This window comes from Suricata suricatta, chromosome 3, assembly GCF_006229205.1.
Source record: "Suricata suricatta isolate VVHF042 chromosome 3, meerkat_22Aug2017_6uvM2_HiC, whole genome shotgun sequence".
Lineage (NCBI taxonomy): Eukaryota > Metazoa > Chordata > Mammalia > Carnivora > Herpestidae > Suricata > Suricata suricatta.
Window position 1 is genome coordinate 68430004 of NC_043702.1, and position 23803 is coordinate 68453806.

General features: G+C 37.9%; 2 long non-coding RNA genes across 3 annotated transcripts in view; one reads left to right on the forward strand and one right to left on the reverse strand.

The window, feature by feature from the left end:
- Window positions 1–1968: 1968 nt before the first annotated feature.
- Window positions 1969–23803, reverse strand: part of LOC115287779 — a 30611-nt gene continuing 8776 nt past the window's right edge. Inside the window, exons 1-4 of one of the 2 annotated variants that reach the window (XR_003906653.1) lie at window positions 20018–20092; window positions 11160–11273; window positions 10758–10820; window positions 1969–3723 (exon numbers count right to left, since the gene is read on the reverse strand). This is a non-coding gene — a long non-coding RNA (uncharacterized LOC115287779). Of the gene's footprint in view, window positions 3724–10757; window positions 10821–11159; window positions 11274–20017; window positions 20093–23803 lie in introns of those variants that run through there. The other variant, XR_003906652.1, reaches the window with a different exon arrangement.
- Window positions 17256–18569, forward strand: LOC115287781. Its single transcript, XR_003906655.1, has 2 exons — window positions 17256–17344; window positions 18365–18569. It is a non-coding gene; the product is annotated as an uncharacterized LOC115287781 (long non-coding RNA).

Here is a 23803-nt window from a genome sequence, read left to right on the forward strand (position 1 = left end):
TTTGGTTTTCAGCAGTTTTTACTGTGATGTATATTGGTTTGTTCTTCTTTTATTTACCCTGTTTGGGTTTTAGGCATTTCTTTAATCTGTAGATTTATCAGTTTAGGAAAATTTTTGGCCAGTTTATCTTCAAATATTGCTTGTGCTCTCACCTTTCTTTATGTATTCAGTTGACATATATGATAGAATTTTTTACTGTCTTCCCTGTGTTCCTCATGCTCTTTTTATATTTTTCATTTTTATTTTTCTCTGTACTGCAGTTTCGATATTTTTCTGTTGTGAAAACCCATCTATGGAGCTCATTGTTTTTCAATTTTGGAATTTCCATTTATTTTTATTTTTTTAAATAGTTCACACTCTTTGGTAAAAGTTTTCATCTTGTTTTCTATTTTCTCTACCTTTTCTCTATTTTCTTTAGCATCTTAACCATAGTTAAGATCCTTGTATGCTGACATCAATATCTGTATTTCCTGTAGGTCTGTTTATCTTATCTTTTTTTCCTCTTATCTGTGGTCATATGTTTCCATCTCTAGCACATCCATAGTTTTTTAATAGAATGACAGAATGAATAGAAAGATAGATAAATAGATGATAGCTAGCTAGATAGCTAGATAGATAGACATTGAACAGAGAGATAGATGATTATGATAGATGATAGATAGATGATTGATAGGTAGATAGATAGATAGATAGATAGATAGATATAGATACAGAAATGGTAGTAGAGGCTCCATATAATGTCAATTACATCCAGAGAGTTTTAACTTTACTCCACTAGGCAGATAGGGTGAGAACTCATCTACTTAATTCAGTGAAGGTGTGAACTGACTCAGGCTGGTGGCAGTTTTGCGATGGTTCAGTCCACCTCTGGTTTATTTCAGTTCCTAAGACATAGTCCTTTTCTGGATGAATCTTGAACTCTAATCCTGATGTCTGAGCATGGCAAGACTGCTAAGAACTTTCCACCGCTTTTTGGAGTCTTTCTGATTAGTTTCGTGGCCTTCTGAGCCACAGCTTTATATTTTTAGCAAATGTATCAAGGAGATATCCAGCTTACATCAGTCTCAGTTCTCCACCTTCTTCTTTTCTTAGCCACTCCACTTCCCTGCTAAAAATGATTCCTGATGGTTTTTCCATCCATCACTCCATATGAGAGGCAAATTCCAGATTCTCATCCTCTTTCTCCATTCCCATAATCAACAAATGCTTCCAGGTAAGAAATGGATATAGACTCGATTGAAATCTCTGATTTTCCCTTTTTTGAATACCCCTTCCTTCCCCAGTCTTGGGTTGTTTCAGCAGCTCTCCTTTCCCTTGAAACTAGTTGTTTTGTTTTGTTTTATCTGATATTTCTCGTTGTTTCTGGCTAGATAGTGGCCAGTTGCAAACTACTTTATTATAACCAGAAGCAAAGATCCATATTGTTTTTAAAACAGTTCTGAGGAGCCTTTGCTATGAAACAAAACAGAGCTACCGGGATACACCCCCCGGGGGTTGTCTTAGTGGTGTTTCACCTCACTGTATCCAAGAGTCAGAATAAGTGGTTGTAACCACAACTCTTCAATAGCTGGCTGAATAAGCACAAGTTAGCCCTTCAACTTTCTCCACTAAATAAATAAGGACATTATCTGCTCTTCCGCCTCTATGTAGTTGTCAGGAGAAAAGTATTTAAGTGTTTTAGAAAGGTATATAACATACAAATTATGAGTTCGGTCAATTAGTTCTACATGATCAAATATTTGTTGGTTTATCTAGCTATTCATTGGATGAATATTTTTCTCCCCTATTTAGACTCTAAACACTCTAAGAACAACGGTCTGTGTTTTCTACTTCCATTTCTTCCCTGCAGTTTCAACTTTTGTGTGATTCACAAAATAGACATTGTTTAAGTGTGTTACTGAAAAAAATGCCAACTTACCGTGTGTCTGCCCATGTTAAAGAATTCTGAAGGGCAGGCTATAAGACTCATTTTGATTTTTATCAATCTTTATTGATAAAGCATAGAGATTCATAATGTTATATGCTGACAAATTTGGAGGACAACTTTGGACAATTAGCTTTTCTATTGCATCCTTTCAGTTAATAAAATCTTAGGATGAAGAATTTTCAATTATGGAGAACAACAGATGACTTCACTTGCTGATATTCATTAGACCCAACTCTTTTTACAGTAATTACTAGTTTATATAAAAATGGATCACCTCTTACCAAGATGGGGCACTTAAAGTAAAATGCTGTCTCCCCATCCATTTCCCACCCCATTGACCCTTGCTTTCATCTAAAAGCTAGGGAATTGCTTATTTCAAGGTGGTCTTGAAAATCATCTAGACATAATTAAAGTTTGCAATATCCTGTAAGTAAGCATTATATCCTAATATTTTCTGCCAAGAACTGAATTTGCTAGGCATGACACATTTATTGCTGGCAGTAGATGTACCAAAATGTACCAACACCAGGGAATTAATAAATACCACAGCCCTCTTATGAAGCAAGTTGCATGAATATTTAATAGGAAATGCATGATGAATTTCTTGCATGATTATGCAGAAAAACATTTGGGAATGGTTGCAGCTGTTACATGAACTAGCTAAGTCTCTTTTCCCCCATCTCTTTTGATCTTTATCAATCTCAATATTGTACTTTAACTTTAGCAGTAAGTATCTCCAATGATGAGTATTGCAGACACCTGTCAACATTTTAGGAAATGTGTGACTCTTCCCATATGTTATCTGTGTATGTGTGTATCTGACAACGTTCAGTGGTGCATTTTGAGGGAACAACTGAGAGGTCGTTGGAGGATAGACAGGCCATCAGGGAAATCTGACTCAAAAAAGAAGGTGAAAGAAGCTAAAAGAGTAACCGCTGCCATGCTTATGCATTTGTCAAATTTTCTCTGACAACACCTTTACATCTCTACCTAAGCCCTATGAAAATATATCCCAGTCTAAATTTAGGGGAACTTTTTAGGACTGATACTTGACATTTTTAGTATTCCCAAGATTTTTTTCTCCTCATTTCATGGGTATTAGACATACTTTAAGTGCCCCAGAAGTATGGTTTCTTCCAACAGGTAAAATATTCCTTTATTCTGAAGTCTCCGGTATATTCATAAGGTTGAAATATCATAGCACAAAATAATTTTTATACAAATCAAGATCCATAAAACAGGAAATTGTTCATTGAAATTGTCAGAGCAGTGAGGTCAGATTAACACATATTGAAAGCCAGTTGGATTGGGTCCTCTGGAGCTTTAAAGGGCATCTCTCTGAAACAGAAGTCACTCTTTGGTTCCATTCAAACATCCCAATTCACTGTAGGTCTTCGGCATCATGCTCCCAGGAAGTGGAGATTCCAGAAAAACCTCAGACTCTGGACTCTATAGACAGAAGACAATGTTATCAAATCACTGCAGGGAACTCAAACATGCTGTTTTTGACAACGTCCTGTGACCTTTTAATGAATTGCAGGTGACACAATGTCTTTGTCCCTTAAAGCAATTTAGTGCTTACTAGATGCCATTAAAGAGTTGGCACCCCATAAATTATCAAGTGATAATTATATTCTTAGCTTCAAAACAAGAAGAAAATCCTGCTTAACAATACGTTTGTTCCTCCAGTGTGTAGTGAGATGAGTTGCACCTCTTGAAACGGTGACTTCATTTATTACTTTCACATTTTGGGATCTATTTTTGGTAAGAGCTCTTGGTCATCCTCGACAGAGACTCTGCAATCACAAAGATAAATGCATCTTTACAGAATCAAATGTTTCTGTACAGGGAAAGGTTAGACAAAAGAGAGGATATAGTTAAAATTCAAAAGCTCCAGGATGTGCACCCCAGGTTTAAAAAAATTATGAACAATACTAGAAAGCTATTTCTTTTCCAAAAGTTTAAACAACATAATTAAACAAGACAACTTATGTTCTGTTTTCCCTGAGAATTTCGCACCAGAACCCAAATGTCTAATATGTAGACATTCTTGGTCTAGCACAGAAAAAGTCATCAGGTGTCTCCCCCACTCTTGCAGATGTTCAATGCTTGCACCAAGGTCCGCACAAACCTATATACCCAGAATGGCCCTGAGTCACATAAAAGACATTCCCACGTCAGCAGATGAATGCTTCTCCTTATCCATCACAGAACTTTCACCAGAAACCTAGTTCCTTGAGTTGGTAATACAACTCAGGGTGAACAGACTCACATCACCTCCTCCTTCCATTTTGCCCAAGTCTAAAATCTTACCTGTTCTTGGGCAAAAGATTAAAAAGAAAAACTCATCACATGTTGAATTAAGCTGAGTGCTCCATTTACTCGGGTCCATCCTTGGCACTTCTAGAATATTTGTATGGAGACAGAATTATGCATAGTCACGGAAAAGAAAGCTAAGGGGCTTTTGCTGTTCTACAAAGAGATGACCATTAGAATATTATTTGAATTGTACAAAGTCTTTAGTTTCCTGGAAGCAAAAAGTAGAATGGTGGTCGACAGAGATAGGATGGTTGGTGGAGGGGTGGAGGGGAAGTGCAAAGATGTCGGTCAAAGGGAACAAAGCTACACTTATACAAGTTCAGTACCTTCTGGGGATCTAATATACAGAATGATGACTTTAGTTAAGAACACTGTATTGGATACTTGAAATTTGCTAAGAAGGTAAATCTTAACTGTTCTCACTACAACAATAAAAAAAACACTTCAGTTTATGATGATTGTAACAAAAGAAAAGAATTCTAGTTCTAATGCTTCCAAAAGGCCTTTTCTTAACCCAGCATTATCAATTATGGTCAATTAAAGTGGCCAAAACATTTATACTCACTCACAAAAGAAAAAATACTGTAAGGAAATGGGCTTTATTGCCTTTTGTATCCTTCAGAGTAGTACAATGGAACTCTTCACATGAAAGAAAATGAAATAAATATCTTTTTAAGTAAATAATATTGTTTAGAGCTAATCTTCAGTACTTTAAATTTTATGTTTGGAAACTGACTCACCCCAACTCAGACTTGCTCTGAAAAAGCCCAGTTCAAGCCACCCATTGGGAAGGAACCAAAGCACAGCCACCCAGCTTCCTGTTGCCTGTATCTTTTATTACTTTGGCTCACTAAAACTCCTTGTTTGTATTTGCATTTTACTCTTGGGCAACTTTATAACACAGAATAATAATAAGCTTGCAGACTGATCCTACTCATTATGTTTAATCATAACCACAATAAGGGAGATCATCATATCATGCCTCTATCTCAAATACACTGCTGTGATTTTAAAATAGAATTGGTACCCTACAATAGCCCTGGCACATGCCCTCTCTGTTTCTCCTTTTTTCAAGATGAGCTCTTAAAACATAAAATAAAAAGCATACAATAAACTTGGAGAGCTCCCCATTTTTAATTAGAATGTATGATTAAAATGAGGAAAAAGCCCTACTTGAAAGCAAATGTGGAGAGAGAGAGAGAGAATGGATGAATATCATTAAAAGGTTAGGTGATCTTCTGTGGCTGAGCCACACATCCCTGCTCTAAAACATCCATCTTACTGTGGGCCAAGAGGACCCCCATGTTGTTTTGGGTTGATCTCCTGCATATTAAGGTTTACATTATAGTTTAACTGAGCCAATGTTTCAGTTTCTGGCATAAGTTACTAATTTTCTTATGCTAATGAAAAACACACATCAGCTCCTTGAAATTCCCAAAAGCAGCATCAGTTTTGCCACTAATTGCAGCGCTGTTGAGGCAGAGGAGGAGGAGGAGAGTGATTACAATAGCAATATTTGGGACAGGGCTCTTGGCCTCCCTGAGTGGTCCTCTAACTGAAAACATTTGGGACTCGCCCCTCCTGGATTTGAGTTCTCATGAATTTTAAGAAATTGGAAGCCCCCAAGAGCACCAGAGCGTGTGGAAATAATGGAACTCTGGCCTAGGAGACATGAGCAAGAAAGTCTGGCTCAAACTTCAAGCCCCAGCAGAAGGGAATTTGAGACATAACCATTTGATCTCCTGTCTCAACCTGACAAGATATTCCTTTTCAGGGCCAAATACACTCATACTGGTTTCTCCAACAACTGACACCTTATGCATGAGAATATTCTAATGAATCTGACCAGCACAAATATAATAAATTGTTTTTCTATGAAACACACTTTTTTAAACAACCAGGGGGCTTTGGGGTGCTGAAAATTCTCCCAAATTTGGGAGGAATCACTAGAGGGTTTTTTCTTCCCCTGAAACCCATCTCAGAGCTTTCTAATCATAGTTACCAATGCATAAAAAATCAGTTTTGCTCAATAATATTTGTTCAATGGATAAAAACAGAAATATTGCAAAAGAGTTGAAGACCCCATTACAAACAATACCTCAACTTGTGCATATTCAAAACAGACTTGCTCTGCAGATATTTTACTAAAATTATTTGCTGCAAAGCAGGAGCCAGGCAGGAAGCCGATGCACAATGAATTGATTTCCAAGTCTTATTTGTGGCTGATTTGAGGTTAGAGAGCATTTCTGTGCTGGGTGGAGTGGTAAAATGAATGTTTATTGTTTAAGATTTAAAAGGCCCATTATCATGCAGACTCAGTAAGGTTCTGCCACACAAAATGGAGTGCCAGGCCAGCAGGCAACTGATTCAAGTGACAAGAGGTGAGCAGCAACAGCCCTTCCGTGTTAATAAAACATGTCCCAGCACTCGAAGGAACCCTAGCACAGTATGAGAGCAGATAGAACTTATTAATCAGAACTACTGCTAACTCTAATTACAGGCTTCCCCCAAGTTACAAAATAAATGGCTGGCTTGGCAAGAAAGCAATGTTTTGTATATTACATCCCCTATTTCCACTGAATCCTCTCATAATTGAAAGTGAATTTTGATAGAAAAAAGTGTCTAATCCCATTAATAGGGACTGTGAGATATCTCCCTACACAATCTCCTACCTCTAACCTTGTAATCTTGTCTGGCTGAAGTGCCTAGCCAGGTCAGCAATAGTGATGCCTGACTCTAGTCATTAGATGTGACACCTAAGTAAGTCTGTCTTCTCACCAAAGGAAGGTGTTGAACTAGACTAGTTTAAGGACACTGTTAGTGAACCCTGGATCCCTGTAAATATATTATGAAAGCTATGGACCCGCTCCCCAGAAAAAAACATGTACACACATGCAGAAGCAGGAATATGCATACAATGGCAGGAACAAATCAACAGAAGCCTATTAAAGAACAGAGCGCGTGGGTGGCTCAGCCGGTTGAGCGTCTGACTTGATTTCCGCTCAGGTCATGATCCCAGGGTCTTGGGATTAAGCTTTATGTCGGGCTCCATGCTGATCATGAAACCTACTTGAAGTTCTCTCTCTCTCTCTCTCTCTCTCTCTCTCTCTCTCTCTCTCTCTCTCTCTCTCTCTCCCTCTCTCTGCTGATGCTGCTCCCATGCTCACCTGCGCTCACACTCTCTTAAATGGAATGGGATGGGATGGGATGAGATAGAATAGAATAGAATAGAATAGAATAGAATAGAATAGAATAGAATCGAATCGAATCGAATCCTGGTCTAAAACCCCTGAGCCAGACAACCTAAGGTAATATGGGCTTTAAAACCTATGATTTTGGTTTCTTGATCAGCTTCCACATTGGAGACAGTAGATTATAGACATTAGATTTAGGCACATTAAATACATCAAATACCAACTCCTACCACAATGAAATAAGAAACAGCTAATATATGAATAGGTTGGAATTTCAAACTATGCCCTGTTGGTGCAGTAGTCTCCATTCAGTAAAGGTGGATTTCAGTAAAGGAGGGAGTTCACAGAGGCTGAAGATGTAGCAGCACAGCATTACCCCGCACTAACTTTCAACTCCACGTAGTGTCTGTGCTGCTTCATGCTACCACCATTTTGAAACTTAAAACCAAAACATTTGACATTACATCTAAAAATAATTACTCTTTCAGATTTAAAATTTTTCAAATACAGGGGCACCTGGGTGGCTCAGTCAGTTAAGTGTCTGACTCTTGCTTTCCGCCCAGGTCATGATCTCATGGCTTGTGGGTTCTAGCCCCATGTCAGGCTCTGTGCTGACAGTGCAGAGCCTGGTTGGGATTATCTCTCCCTCTCTCTCTGCCCCTCCCCTGCTCTCCCTCTCTCTCATTCTGTCTCTCTCTCCCTCTCTCTCTCTCTCTCTCTCTCAAAATAAAAAGTAAACATAAATTTTCTAATTAAAATTTTCATGTAATATACTTTGTAATTCTCATACTTATCCCTGACACTCCCTTCATCCCTGATACTATAATCCTTAACTTCAATTACCCTCAGGTGAAGGGTCCCACCTCCTATTATAGGTGAAGAGAAGTGTGGATAAAGTGAGGGTCAGAATCAAGATGAGGCTCAGGTGGAAGAAGGCTCAGGGAAAGCTTGGTGTTTGTAGCTAAGGACTTTTATATCAAGGTCGCTGAATCCACACACTTTTTTCTTCATTCTCCTCACCAAAATTTGAATCTCAAGAAGTGGTTTTTAGTCTCTATAAAGTCCATATATGTGGGAAGAGAACTTTACCAAAAAAAAGTGCACTGAGGAAATCAACCCAGAATTACTCTGGGAAGTTAAATATTGCCTAATAATGACATAAAAAACAATTAAGTGGTAAATAATGAGTCAACTTGTATCTACCCAACACTAGAGTACTAAAATTAGTTCCAGTATTGATGTCACCAAGTGATAGAGTAATGTTATTACAGTGGGAAAATATATAAAATCAAATCTATCCAAAGTTTACAAAGAACTCTACAAGTCAATGAGAAAAACACAGAAAACTCAATAGAAAAATGGGGAAGAGACTTGACATATTTCAAAAAGAAGATATCCAATGTCCAATAAATATAAGAAAAACTACTTAATCTCATTAGTCATCCAAATTATGCAAATTCAGATTTATTTAAATACAACTCTACTGTAGAAGATGAAACTAGAAAAAGGCTGATAATACCAATGTAATAAAGATATGAAGCGACTAGAACTTTTTTTTAATGTTTGTTAGCTTTGAGAGAGAGACAGAGACAGAGACAGAGACAGAGAGCAAGCAAGGAAGGGGCAGAGAGAGGGAGACACAGAATCAGAAGCAGGCTCCAGGCTCTAGGCTATCAGCACAGAGCCTGGCATGGGGCTCAAAATCACAGACCATGAGATCATGACCTGAGCTGAAGTTGGCTGCCTAACCAACTGAGCCACCCAGGTGCCCCTTACTGGAGCTTTCATACTGCTGGTAGGAAAGATGAGGACACCTTTGGACCTAGAAATTTCACTCCTAGGTATGTATTCAAATGAATTGTATGCACATGTACACCAAAATTATGTGCAAAATGTTCAGAGTAGTATCAGCCATAATGGCCCCAGACTACAAACAACCCAAATGTTCATCGATAGTACAATGAATAAACATATTGTAGTATACTCACACAGCAACATACCACATGACAAACGGTACTTACATGCAATAAAACTAGTAAATTTTATAAACATCATGTTGGGCAAAAAAGCCAGACACAAAAGAGTATAACTAGGAAATTAATTCCATGAATTTCAAAAAAAAAAAAAAAAAGCAAAGCTAAACTGTGATTTTAGAATTTAGGATGTGGTTTATCCTTGGGGTAGAGGGAAGGGATAGCATTGACAGGGATGCTTCTGTGATTTTTCTATTTCTTGACAAGAGTTATAATTTCACACATGGAACCATTTTGTGATGATTTATTGTGCTACACATACTTTTGTGTACTTTTCTAAGTATCATACTTCTAAAAAAATTTAAAAGAGAGGGAGAAGCATAGACTGACCCTTAAGGGTTGAAATCTTCATTTCTCATTTACAAACTGTGTGACATTGGGTAATTTATGTCATTTCTCTTAGCCTCAATTTTTCATCTTTAAAATAGGATAACAGGGGTACCTGGGTGGCTCAGTTGGTTAAGTGGCCGACTTCAGCTGAGGTCATGATCTCACAGATTGTGGATTCAAGCCCTGCATCAGGCTCTGTGCTGACAGCTTAGAGCCTGGAGACTGCTTCGGATTCTGTGTCTCCCTCTCTCTCTCTCTGACCCTCCCCTACTCACACTCTGTGTGTCTCTCTCCTAAAAATAAATAAACATTAAAATAATAATAATAATAAATAGGTAAATAAGACAACACTACTTACTGGCTTTATATTGCTAAAGAGTAAAATTCATAGAAAATTATTTAGCATACTAAATGTTTGCTTTTCTAGTCCATCCCCTCAGTTTACAAATAAATAATCCAAAGAGACTAAGAAGTGATGGGTTTTGTTCAGGACCCCTCAGCTAGCCTGATGTTGGGGCCAGAATGTAGGCTTGTGTTGGGTAGCACACCTAGGCAAGGGCAGCTACTGTAGTGTGAACCGAAAGTGAATGGAAGACATCTTTGAGTTTTTTGTTTTGCTTTCTCCGTGTGTATCAAGAACACAAGACAATACAAAATTTCTTCTTTGCTCTGCTCCTGCCAATAGCCACAAGTTGGCTAGTCTCTGCAAAGCACCTTTGGAAAAAAGATAACAAAAGAAATCAAAGAAGTAATTAATTCAGTTAAACATTTCCTGGGCATACACAATATGCCAGTCACCATTCTACACCCTTAGAATTCGTCAGTAAACAAAAGGAACAAAATGTCCATCTTCCAATGTATTCTAGCAGACAGAAGGCAGAAAGGGAAGGAGTTAGACAGTGAAAATTAATATGATTAATTAACTAACATATTAGTTTTGAAGGTAATAGGTACCTGTTGTAAAGCAGAAGTTTTATTTGTATTCAGCTCCAGCGATGGCGGCAGATCAGAAGATGACTGTCATTAAAAAGATAATTGTTATCCTCCCAAGTCCCACCACACCACAGGGGCCACTCAGGGAACCACCAGGATCCATCAGGAGACAGAGGAAACAAAGGGAAAATGTGGACAAGAGACTCTACTGTTGTTTCTACAGGAAGTAACATGTGAGGCTAGTGAAGCAGGCTTAAAATTGGCTGGTTTGAATAATTTCAGCAGGTTCTGGGGTAGGTATAGGTACCGAGCCCTGGGATAATTAGGGTAGGGGAATATTATCCCAGGGTGGGTAGTTGGGCGCGTGGGCTCTGGGCGCGTGGGCTCTGAGCACGTTGGTTTGCATATGAAAGATGCACTTACAGGCCAGCTGTTTACTATCTCTAGGAACTGGCTAGCCCTGGAGGCACAGTCTCTCCCAGGGTCAGGAAGGCACCAGATGTCAAAACATCAGAAACACATGGTGAGTACGGTGCTCTGAAAAACAAAGAGTGCAAAGATGAGAAATAATGCTGAAGAGTCAACAATCATCTCCAAATCTAGAATATTTACCAAACAAACCACCAAATGGACATGTGCATTTTCCTTAGACTAGGTTTAGGTTTCCTTTGACTTTTTTATTTAGTCCTTAGCTGCCAGTGTAGAATTGACTGATATGCAGGTGAGAATGTCGGACATATGAAAAATAAAGCACATTCTGTGAGTAACCACAACATGATAAAATTAAATAAGAAAGGGTAGTTTGGGAGGCGCCTGGGTGGCTAAGTCAGTTGAGCATGCGATTTGGGCTCAGGTCATGATCTCATGGCTTGTGCGTTCAAGCCCCAGAGTCAGGCTCGGTGCTGACAGCTCAAGAGCCTGGAGCCTGCTTTGGATTCTGTGTCTTATGTCTCCCTCTCTCTCTTCACCTCTCTCTCTTGTGCTCTGTCTCATTCTCTCTCTCAAAAATAATAAACATTTAAAAAAGAAGAAGAAAGGGTGTTTTGGGATATCTATGTACATGTGTAGCACAGATGCCACCCAGACAGGAAGGACCCTTAATTTGTCATTCTGCAAAAACAGCAGCTTACCTAACGCTTCCATCCTCTGCACTCAAATATTAATCTCAGCACCTCCACCTTAAGATCCACATGTAACTACTGTTCTCTGAATGCATGGCATGGAAATGACAAAAGAATTTATTGTTGTATGTGATTTACTATACACAGTCCTAGATAAGGAACAATGAAAGCTATACAATGATTCTGGCACTAATCTCGAGTCTCTGCTCACTGTCAAATAATTATCTTTAATCAGTGTCGTTCTGAGACTATTTCTGATCTGGGCCTATGCTTAATCCTCTTCACTGTCAATCACCAGGCAATAGTAGCTGCTGGGTGGTGGTGGGCAGACCTCGGTGAGTACAGAAAAGCATAATGGAGGACAGCTAAAAGTTGGCAAAGTAAAAGTAAGTGAGAGTTATAAATGAGCAACCCAAGCAATAAATGACAAGAAGGAAAATGCTTTGCAAACGTTTTAAAAACACTGCTATTTTACACATAATCAAGGCAATCACAACCTGTTCTAAGCACATAACACTTCTGAATAGATGGTGGGAGAGACTGGGGAGTTTTAAGAGGCCCCAGAGTGGTTAATGGGGGAATTAGCACAATTCAGAAAAGACATTAATTAGGTCAATCTGCAGTTTTGAAAAACTTTAGCACCTCTCCAATGCTATTAGTGAATTAATGACCCCAGTTACTAAACAATAGACAAAGATTAACACAAAAATTTGGGTGTTTAAAGCCAGCTTTGGAAGGGAAGTCCAAAGAAAGAGCCAACAAAGTTGGAAAACTACCATAAGAATTAATGGAAGTGTGTTTGTGAATATAACACCAGACATATATGAAATAATGCTTTTTTTTTTATAAAGAACTCTTCAGCACAAATCTTCACCTAAAAGGAAGAGAATGCCCAGTAATATTGAGCCTAAAAAGAGAAATTATGTAACTTCTCTATAAAAGGAATTTTAACTTGTGTAAAGAGTACAAATTTACTCAATAATACTTGGGAGCAAGAAGCATTCCAAAAATGTGTTGATTTTTTTTAATGGTTATTTATTTTTGAGAGAGAGAAAGAAAGAGTGTGAGCCAGGGAAGGGTAAAGGGGGAGAAAGGATCCAAAGCAGGCTCCAGGCTCTGAGCTGTCAGGACAGAGCCCGATTGGGGTTGGAACCCATGAACTGTGAGATTATGACTTGAGCCAATGAATGCCTAACCAACTGAGCCACCCAGGCACCCCTGATCTTTAAGTTAAATAAATTCTAACACCAAGGTTTCCTCTTCACTGTGGGGCGTCATATTTTAGAAGCCTCTCCTTTGAGCATTACAGAATCCGAGATGCTTATGTAAATGTCTCACAACAGGGAAAGGGCCTATCCCTGAATTTCAAGATAGTTCTTATGGCTGCTGCTCCTGCCACTACCTACAGTCCTAGATCCTGGTCCTTCTTGCTCCATCAAGCAATACTGATCTTCTTCCCAGCAGTCCTCCAGGATGACTACCAAAACCCTTGTAGGAATCCTACATTAGCACCCTGTAGGGCCTCATGAAGTAAGTGCAGAAGTTTTATTAGAGAGTTTTGCAATATGCATGTTGCAAATAATATTCTGTTTATTATGCAGATGCCTGGAGTTACATAATTCAAAATTCATAATTACATAATTCAAAATGTTATTGGTTTCAAAACACAAGATACCATAAGCAAATTCTTCCAAATTTGAATAATCATTCAAATCCTTGTTATGCAACAATCAATAATCAATCAAATATCAAAAGTGAGTTCATGCTCACTTTTTTGTGGAAAAACCAGTGCCTTTGACATATTTGCCAATCAATTCAACCTGTGATACATACATTCTTCTTTACAGTGAATAATATAGATACCAGAATTCACCATCAAAAGCTAAAGCTGCCTCCACACAATTTCCGAATGTGTTGTGAGTGTTGTGGCTTTAAAATAAAGTAACAATTATTTTCCAGAATAACTGTCAAGTTACCATAAAAGGATCCTTTATGAATGATAAATCATGTTGACTGATTTGAATTCCCCAGAATGGCTTTCTACCTCCTCCACATCTATTTTAAGATTTCCTACGTGGGATTCCACACTGCTAATCACAGAGTTTGATCAGCATTAACACAGGGATCAGAGAAGCCTTCTAACACTGAAATTTCCAGTGGAGGCGGCATCACAAGATTTGGAATCTGGAGAAAGGCCTGAGTTCAAAGACATTTGATGATGTTCTTCCAGATTTACAGACAAGTTTGCAGTAGTAAAGAGCAGTAAATAGATTAGTAATAAACTTCTTTAGAGGGACATAATTAAACGGTTTGTTTCCTTTTCTAAAAGAGAAGCTAAAAAAGAATTACAATCAACACAAATTTTTTAGAGGCACCTTTAGAGGTAATTGCGGCACTTCCCATGAGCAAGGGCTTTGCAATCAATTTCTGTGTAGTTGTGTTTATGGATTACACAGTTCTTGAATATTAGGTAGTTAGTGTCTCATCACTCTTCTGCACTTACACCTGACTATGCCCAGCCCCAACATCATGAGATGAAGTGTCAAAACAAAAAAATAGTGGTTATTGGTCATCTCAACATACGAACCACATACTAGTGTTTAAATAAGTCCTGAAGATTAATCCATTTGTCAGTGCCTTGCCTAGTTTTGTTTGGTCTGAGTACCCAAACACTGAATTACAAGGTCAGGTTTGAAAAACAACACAGGAATCACAAGTAAACAATTAGGGTTTTGAATCTTATCTTGGGATGAAGAAAACGAAAGGACTTACTGAAAATGACTAAACCACAGTCAGTAATGAGAATTCCATTCCATTTCCTTCACGGGCTTGTATACACCAAACTAGAAGAAAGGAATAGTGATTTTGGATGCAGTGCTCAGGTGTGCCTCACTGAGGAAGTAATGACAGCCTTAACCAGAGTGATTAAGAGAATAGTTCTGCTCCAGTTGACACCCTCGTTAGAACTTTGCATGGTCCTCATCCTACATTTTTGGATATGTTCTGATGGTCTAGTCAGTTCTTGAGGATGACAAGGTAGTGCTGCAGCTCTCTGTCACCCTGAGAGTTCTGTGCCTGGGGCAAGGAGCAGAAAAAGTGCTCTCACTTAAATAGAGATTTATCAAAATGTAGGTGAAACAGAAAGAGGGAGAGGGAAGAAGTTGGGTCCTCATAGAATACCAAGGAGTCCACAAGCCTGCTGCTTACCGACCTTGAACGTGGTTCTCTTGTTCCATTCATGTCTGCTTTAAAGGTAGAGGAGATAGTCACAAGTGACAAGAAAGGGGGCATAGATTTTTGCATTCCCTTTGAAATTTTATATCTTGTTCTTGCTAAATACTGTTATGAATTGACATTCTTTAGGCTATAGCAATAGGAATATTCAAACCTCTTGAGTTTAAAAAAAAATAATAGACACCACGATACCTTCTACGTGATACTAGTAATCATCACCCCCCCCCACACACAAACACACACAATAAGAGGAGCCCGAGGAATTACCAGTGGATGACTTCTTACTGCAAATTGTGACGTTTATGATACCACAGACTCAAAAGCCCATGGATTTTTTTTATATTCCAGAAAGTAAAGTCATGCTTGGAAATCCAAAATTGGTGCATTCCTTTTAGTCTATAAAATTGATTACTCTAAGAGGACCACATTCTTACTTTACTTACAATCTGGGTCTATCACAGTTTCCATTTTCTCTTTCTTGACTGGAATTAATACCAGTAGCTTCTTCTGAAGGTGACATGAGATGTTCCTGATCACTTTATTTCCCCCCTGACAGCTAACTATCATTATGATGTGAACCTATCTAAAATCTATCCACGAGTTTGTCCTCTGCCAACTGCAAAAGTAAGGAATTACTGAAATGAGATAATACATCTGAGGTCTAGAAATCAGTATGTGGGTGAGGCATTAAAGGCCCCAGGAGTGATGACTGGGCAACTCCAGAACTTACATTCATAATCTTCAGCAAGAGTCATATTGAAAAGATCAATCCCTCTGATACAACAGTGAGAAGGTTCCTTACTTGCCTGTGCTGGGCTGGGGGCTGCTGGGGGCCTTAGAGAGTCTTCATACAACTAGCCAGTTCAAAGACTCGGTGATTCAAGCTCTCATCATCCTAATAAAGACTTGAAATTTTCAAAGAGAGATGGACAGAGGAGGGGGAAAAAAACTACTGTGTAATGACTATTTACTATGTGCCAGGCACTTTGCTAAGCATTTTACAAACATTACACCATTTAATTCTTACCACAAACCTAAGGATAACATTCCTGATACTCCTTAGTAATTACACCACTGGCCTGACAAATTAATGGATATGTGACCCCTCCAGTCATCATGCCATACCACTGAGCACTGGACAATACTAAGTCACATTGTTCAGACAAGAAAACTGAGGTTTAGAGAAACTAAGAAACTTGCCCAATACATACAACTAGAAAATGGCAGAATCAGGACTTGAACACAGATCTGCCTGGTTTGGAAGTTTGAGATAATTTTCCTTTTACTATACCATACTTCCTCCTGTTAGAGTGACCAGCTCCATACCAAGAAGTTTTTTGTGACCCTTAAAATGCTGGATGACAAGTTATCCATGAAGAAATTGTGCTGAATACTCACATCACCTGTGAGAGAATTATGCTTTTTATCTTTTGTAGACTACCTCTTACATTCATAATCTTCAGCAACATTTTCAGGGTCTTTCTGTTTCCTATAGATTTAAATTCCTTGTCTCTAGCTTCACAATTTCACAATCCACTTCAAATCGAGTGGCCCAGTGGCTACATCCAATCACTCTAGACACCTAATTATTCCCCAAATATACTTGGACTTTCCTTTTTTCTTGCTTTTGTTTATGCTCTGCTCAAGTCAAAAAAGTTCTCTAGCCTTTCCTCACCCATTTAAAATTCAGTACCTCTTTTATTTTTTAAATGTTTTCCTTATTTTTGAGAAAGAGAGAGAGCAGGGGAAAAGCAGAGAGAGAGCTAGAGAATTCAAGGAGGGCTCTGTGCTGACAACAGAGAGCCCAATGTGGGGCTTAAACTCATAAACCGTGAGATCATGACCTCAGCCAAAGTCAGATCCTTAACCGACTGAACCATCTAGGTGCCTCTCAGTACTGCTTTTAATATTGAATTACACGTTGCCTCCTATCCTGGTCAGTTAATTTGCCAGCCCCTATCACAATGCCCACAGGGGGCAGCTCAATGGCCATGTGATCCCACCTTCCTGACACTCATGCCTCTCTGCAATGGCTGGCCAGAGGGCAGCCTATCTGTTGATTAGCAACCAATCAGGTTCCTCCCTAAAGATAGGAACCTTTCAAAATGGTACAGAATACTAGACTCACAAAGTTCTGTGAGGCTAAGGCTAGCAACACTGCAGGGCCAAGTGAAAGGGGAAGCTAGCAGAAATAGAGAGGGACAACGAAAAGCAGAAAGAAGAATCACAGCTGCTATTGTTCATCTGCCTCAGGTGCTATTCCTCTTTACCCTGGAGGGTATTTTCGTTTTTTGTGACCTTCATATTGTTTCAACAGTTTCTCTGTTACCTGAGTTAAGAGTAGATCTTAAGTAAAACAGGGAAAGTCAAACAATGTCTTGCATGGAGATCAGGTTTGTCTGCTCACTGTTCAAGATTTAATATCTTCTGGGTTGGCATTTACTAACCTTTTGATTTATACTTCAATTTTGGTACTTTTATCTCACCCTCAATTAATGTTAATTATGCATGTATCTGTCTCTTCACTTTTCGTTAGACCAAGTCCATTCATCTCTCCATCAGCACCTAGTAGAATCTGACATGACTAGATTCTCAACAAATGTGTATTGGATTGGGTAATGCTTGGTGATGTCAATAACAATATTATTAACTTGAGCCTTGTGAAACTATATTATTGATGTACCATAAAAGGTTTTACCATCGCTACCACCCTCACATGTGAGGTATCAGCTCCTAAAAGGTGGCAAAGAAAGAAAGGGAAGCAGATGTTTAGCTGAGTTGCTATTAAATGACTTCCCAGCCATGGACCATATTTTCTAGTTTCCTTCACATAGTTCATGTGTATTTCTTCCCCATAGAACATGATAGAAGCTTCTTCCAGACCAAAATAGATACTAAATAATTGTGAGGATTATATAACATGGAAGGAGACTGGGTCCCTGATTAATCCCACACAAGTTTGCTGACCAGGAAACCCTTCAGCAGATTGTGAGAGGAGCAAGGAGTAAACTTGAATTGGGTTAAATTACTGGGATTTCAAGGTTGAAATGGAAACTGATATTAAACAAATAAAAGAAGATTACTACCCTATTTTTTCTTTATGGAATGGTTGGAGTATTCCATTTCTTCTAGTCTTTTCTATCTCTTATGGTGTTGATTTGATTAATTGATTGATAGATAAAGTTCCCTCACTACTATTCTTTAACCTTTAGTGGACCCACTTTACATTTATTTCTATATATTCCTGAACTATATTTTCTTGATGTTTACCAGGATGTCTAAGGGGAAGAAGAGAGTGAAGAGTAAGGGGTGGACCTCATAATTCCTCTGAACTTGATTCAACACCTTACTGTCATGTGGACAAGTAAGAGTACCTGGTTCAAGGTGATCTAGATAGTAACACAGATTCTTGATGTCAACCTGATGGAAACAAACCTTCACTTAATGAAATTTGCAACCTGCATCTTTGGTTCATCAAGCAGAATGTTGATGCTGCCTTTTTTCTTTAAATCTTAAATAGTTGATTTTGACTCAACCAAAGAGGTTTCACTGAAGGGTTTCATCATAAACTGCATATGCAGGGCAATCTTACAATAAGTCATCAAAAACAATTTACAAAATTGTGGTTTTAAGACAGATGGTGCCGCTCTGTAATATAAATAGTAAGAAGTAGTGCCCTTGTCATGGTGAAATTCCTTTTTGTGAAACTTAAACCTTTGAAGCATGATTATGGGTACTGAAGAGAAGCATGCTTTGGATAAACTCTCAAGTTCATCAGATGCTTTACATGCATTGGCATGTGTCTGGATCCCACAGACCATTAGGAACAGAGTGTGCTTTGGTTCAGGGTGCTTATTTGATTTGCAGTTAGGTCATAAAGAATGGCCCTTAGCATGTTAAACTAAGGACACTCATTCACGGACATCTGACTCTATAAAATGGCTCAATATGCCCCAAAACCATGGTTTTAAGCATTAAGTTGACTTATTTTCATGGATGAAGACTACGTCCAAACACTTGAGCATAGTAATAATAATTAACATTTATTAAGCCATGACTAGACGATAAACTTTGTTATGTGCTTTCCATTTGTTATCCCTCTGATGCTCACAGTATCTGTATGCAAGTCTCCTATGATCTGTGCCCATTCAGAGTTCAGAAAAGCAACGTTTACAAAAGTAGATAACTTGCCCAGGGTCACATTATTAAATCAGGACCAGAGCCATGGTCCAGAATCAAGGCCAGTACTTGTACTCCCTTTCAAAAAAAATAGCATTTTAGGGGCGTCTGGGTGGCTCAGTCAGTTAAATGTCCAGCTCAGGTCATGATCTCATGGTTTGTGAGTTTGAACCTGGCATCAAGCTCTGTGCTGACAGCTCAGAGCCTAGACCCTGCTTCAGATTGTGTCTCCCTCTCTCTCTGCCCCTCCCCTGCTCACACTCTATCGCTCTGTCTCTCTTTATCTCTCTCTCTGTCTCTCAAAAATAAATAAACATTGAAAAAATTTTAAATAGCATTTTATTAATGCATATGCAGTACATGTGTAATATGAAAAAAATTAAAATACAGAGAAGCACATCTGAAAAAATTAAGATATTATATTCCTATTACTTAGAAATCACCAGTGTAACATCTTAGAGCCAGTACTTCCAGATCCCATTGTATATACACATATTTATTTTTATCAAAATGAGATCATACTGTCACCTAGTTCCAAAATCTGCTTTTTCAGACAACAAGCATTTCAGTAAATTTTTTCCTAACTGATTCTGAAAACATTCAAATTTTCCCAATGACCCAATGATACAGTTGATTTGTTTAAAGAAATATCCAATCCAGGACAACATACTGCATCTTTTTCTATGTCTCTTAAGATTCTTTTAATGTAGCACTATATATATATATATATATTTTTTAATAACATACCTTTGTTAAAGAGACGAGGCTAGTTGTCCTACATAACGTCCCATGTTCTGGATGTGTGTCATGGTACCATTTAGCTTATAGTTTAATCCCTTGCTACTTGTAAAGAGAGATCAGAGATAGTAACAAGTGTTAGAATTCCAACCCATGACCAATTAGGAATGTATCTATAGATAAGATATTTAATTTTACTGAGCCCCAGTTTTCTACATACAGGAAATTATGAGAACTAAAGGTAATGTTAAGTGTCTTACAGAGAGATATATGCCCAACACATACGTCAAACTCAACAAACATTAGCTAGCATTAGGGAGCAGTCACACTGGGGAATACATAGTAAACTGAATTTGTTTTTAAATCAGTGATTTTTGAAATGATTGGATATGGGTATAAAGAGAGCCTTCAATCAGTATTAACCTGTGTAATAATCTGTTTGCTTACAGAAAGTGCTTAGTTTTAAAATTAATTTTATAGCATCATTATGTATAAGACCACTTCTCAAGTTTTAAAAACATATACATTTAAAGAAAAGCAGTAGTGAGCACATGTTGGATTGCTGCCTACTCCCTCTTCTCCAGAATCTGCCTGCCCTGTTCACTGGCTGGAACCCAAGCAAGCATGTCTACGCTGCACAAAACTGGCCAGAGCTGATTGGTTACAAAAACCAGACTCCTAACCAATCAGATTCTCTCTCTTGAGAGTGTGGAATTGGAACTCAGGAATTCCAGGCTGGGTCTGAGTAGGCTTATGGATGGAGATATCATAACTCAGGAACTCTGGGTTAGAGTAGCAGTTAAAACTATTCTACAGAAATGGAAGAATAAGAGACATCTCCAGAAAGAAGTAAAGACTAGATATGAAGAAGTCTTCTTAATTTTCAGATCTATTTCTAGTCTCTTCCAGTACTTCAGGGTCTGTGAAATGTCCCTAAATATGCATGTAATAATACACTCTTTTTGTTGTATGCTTCTTGTTACTTGTAAACAATTACAGTAGCAAATGTCTTTGAGACCATTGAGGAGATACATGTTTATATTTATGTAGACACACACATTTTATGTTCTAACTTGATAATGCATGGTTAGCATCACAATGTTCTTTACAAACCTATTAAAATGATTATTACATTTTTGGGTTTGGCTAGCAAAGAGTCAGAAAATGAAGATAATATAGGTTAATACATTTATTTCAAAAGAATTTAAATTGATACAATTTTTATTAATAAAAACACAATTCTATTTGAAATAGAAAAAAGTCAAGATACAGGCAGCCATTTTAAGATGCAAAATACCACTCAGTCACTAAGAAAGATAAAAAATGCTAGTGCCTATTCTGATAGAGTGATGTTTACTAATAACTGTCCTTTGAAATGGTTAGAAGGGGCACGTGGGTGGCTCAGTTGGTTAAACGTTGGACTTCAACTCACGTCAAGATCTCACAGTTTGTGAGTTCAAGTCTCGTGCCAGGCTCTGTGCTGACTTCTCAGAGCCTGAAGCCTGCTTTAGTTTCTGTCTCTGTCTCTGTCTTCCTCTCTCAAAACTAAATAAACATTAAAAAATTAAAAATAAAATAAAATGGTTAGAAAATATTACTATCTAATGAGTAGTGATTGAGGCCTAGCACAAAGTTTTTTTTTTTTTTTCTTAAAACAAGTAGAATGGTAATACCTACAGAGGGGAATTCCAACGATATCAAATACATTTTTTCACTAAATACATAATTCAGATGAAAAAGCAAAACATTAAAAAGTTACTGACTTGAAGACTTTTGTGATGAAAATGTTTCTAACTGAGCATGCATCCATACATTTTTAAAATTTGGGAGCTAATTCACTTTATCTTATCTATCAAAGCATTATTCATAGTAGAGTGCTCATTAAGGGCTTGTGGAAAGAAAGAAATTTTTTAGGCATGATGATTTTAAATGCTTATATAATAGATGCTTTGTTGGAATACTGTAATTTAATAACAATCCCCAAAGCCTTTTGAAAGTATGAGAATTAACTTTCTAAAGTTATTTGAAGGTCTATAACTATCATTTTGGGTAAAATTCCATGCAAGTATATAAGAAGAGATATTGCCCAAATTTAAGAAAAAAAGCTGTTTAGCAGTGCCATCCCTACAATCTCTTCTTCTCAGTTACTTTACTGAAAGTGTGATTCCCCAGTGCTCATTGTATCGGGTGGTAGATACACTCATTAAGACAATTATGAACACAGTAATTTTATGTGTTCTATCAATAAAAAATAGGTATCAAGTATCTACAATGGTCCTGGCAAATGTTCAAAGTAACAGGATTGCAAGAATGAATAAAAAACACCAGATCCCTATTTTAAGGGAGTTTATATTTAAAAGCAGGAAGAGTAGGTGTGTGTGAACATATATACATATGTATTCAGGTAGTGATATGAACTATGAAAAAAACAAGGCAAAATAAAGCAGATGAGAAGTGGTAGAGAAAAATGCTATTTTAGCTATAATGGTCAAGAAAGCCCTCAATGATGAGGTAACATTTGAGCAGAGATATGAAAGGTGAGTAAATGAGTGACGTGGCTGTCTGGAGGGAAACTCAGGTGGAGTGAACAGCAAATGTGCATGTTCTGAAGTAGCAACATTTCTGTCATGTTTTAGGAATAGTAAAGATAAGCATGGTTGAGCACACAAGGAGAAGGGAAAAGAAATGAAATCAGAAAAAAATATATATATGAGGGAGCCTGGGTGGTTCAGTTGGTTAAGCATCCAACTCTTGATTTCAGCTTAGGTCATGACATCACCGTTTGTGAGTTCAAGTCCGGCATCAGGCTTTGTGCTGACAGTGCTGAGCCTACTTGGGATTCCCTCTCTCCTTCTCTCTCTCTCTACCTTTCCTGCTCTCTTGCTCTCTTTCTCCCTCAAAAGAAATAAACTTTTAAAAAAAAGATAAGGAAAAAGTTGTGGTGGTTTTCTATTTGTCTATAAATTCTGTGATGCCTCTCCCTTCAAAAAGGAGAGCCTAATTCTTTTCCCTGTAAATATGGACCAGATTTAGTGACTTGGGTCTAATAACTAAAATGTGATAAAGGGATGTTATGTGACTTCTGAGGTTAGGTCATAAAAAAGACAGCTTGTGCTTGCCCTTTCTCTTGGGTCACTCATTCTGAAGAAAAATACATGCCATGTTATAAAGACCATCAAGCAACCTACCAGGAAGCACACACGGGGACAAATGGAGGCCTCTCACCAAGAACTAGCCCATCACGCCATGCATTTGACTGAACCTTCTCAGAAGAAGATCTTCCATCCTCAACCAAGTCCTTAGATGAGCACAGTCCCAGTCTACATTGTCCACATGTCAATTGCAAACTCCAAGCTAGAACCACCTACCTAAGATTTTCTGTCTTCTCTGACCTACAGAAACTGTGAAAAATAATCAATTTTTATTGTTTGAGGCCACAAAGTGTTGAAATAATATATTATGCAGCAATGGAAAACTACTACATAGATAATATAGGATCTAGTAGACAATAGTAAGGATTGTTCATTTTATTCTAAATGCAATGTATAGGTACTACAGTTTCAATACAGAAGGTACATGATCTTTTTAAAAATAGCACCTTAGCTGTTCTGTGAATATAATGTGGAAGGAAATGGTGGAAGGAGATAATTACAGGATTCCAGATAAAGGGATATTTGGGCTTATATTAGAGCAGTATCAATGCAGAAAGTGTAGAAGTATTTAAATTTCAGATAAATTTGAGAGGATTTGCTAATGCATGGGATGTGGAGTGTGAGACAAAAAAAAAAAAAAAAG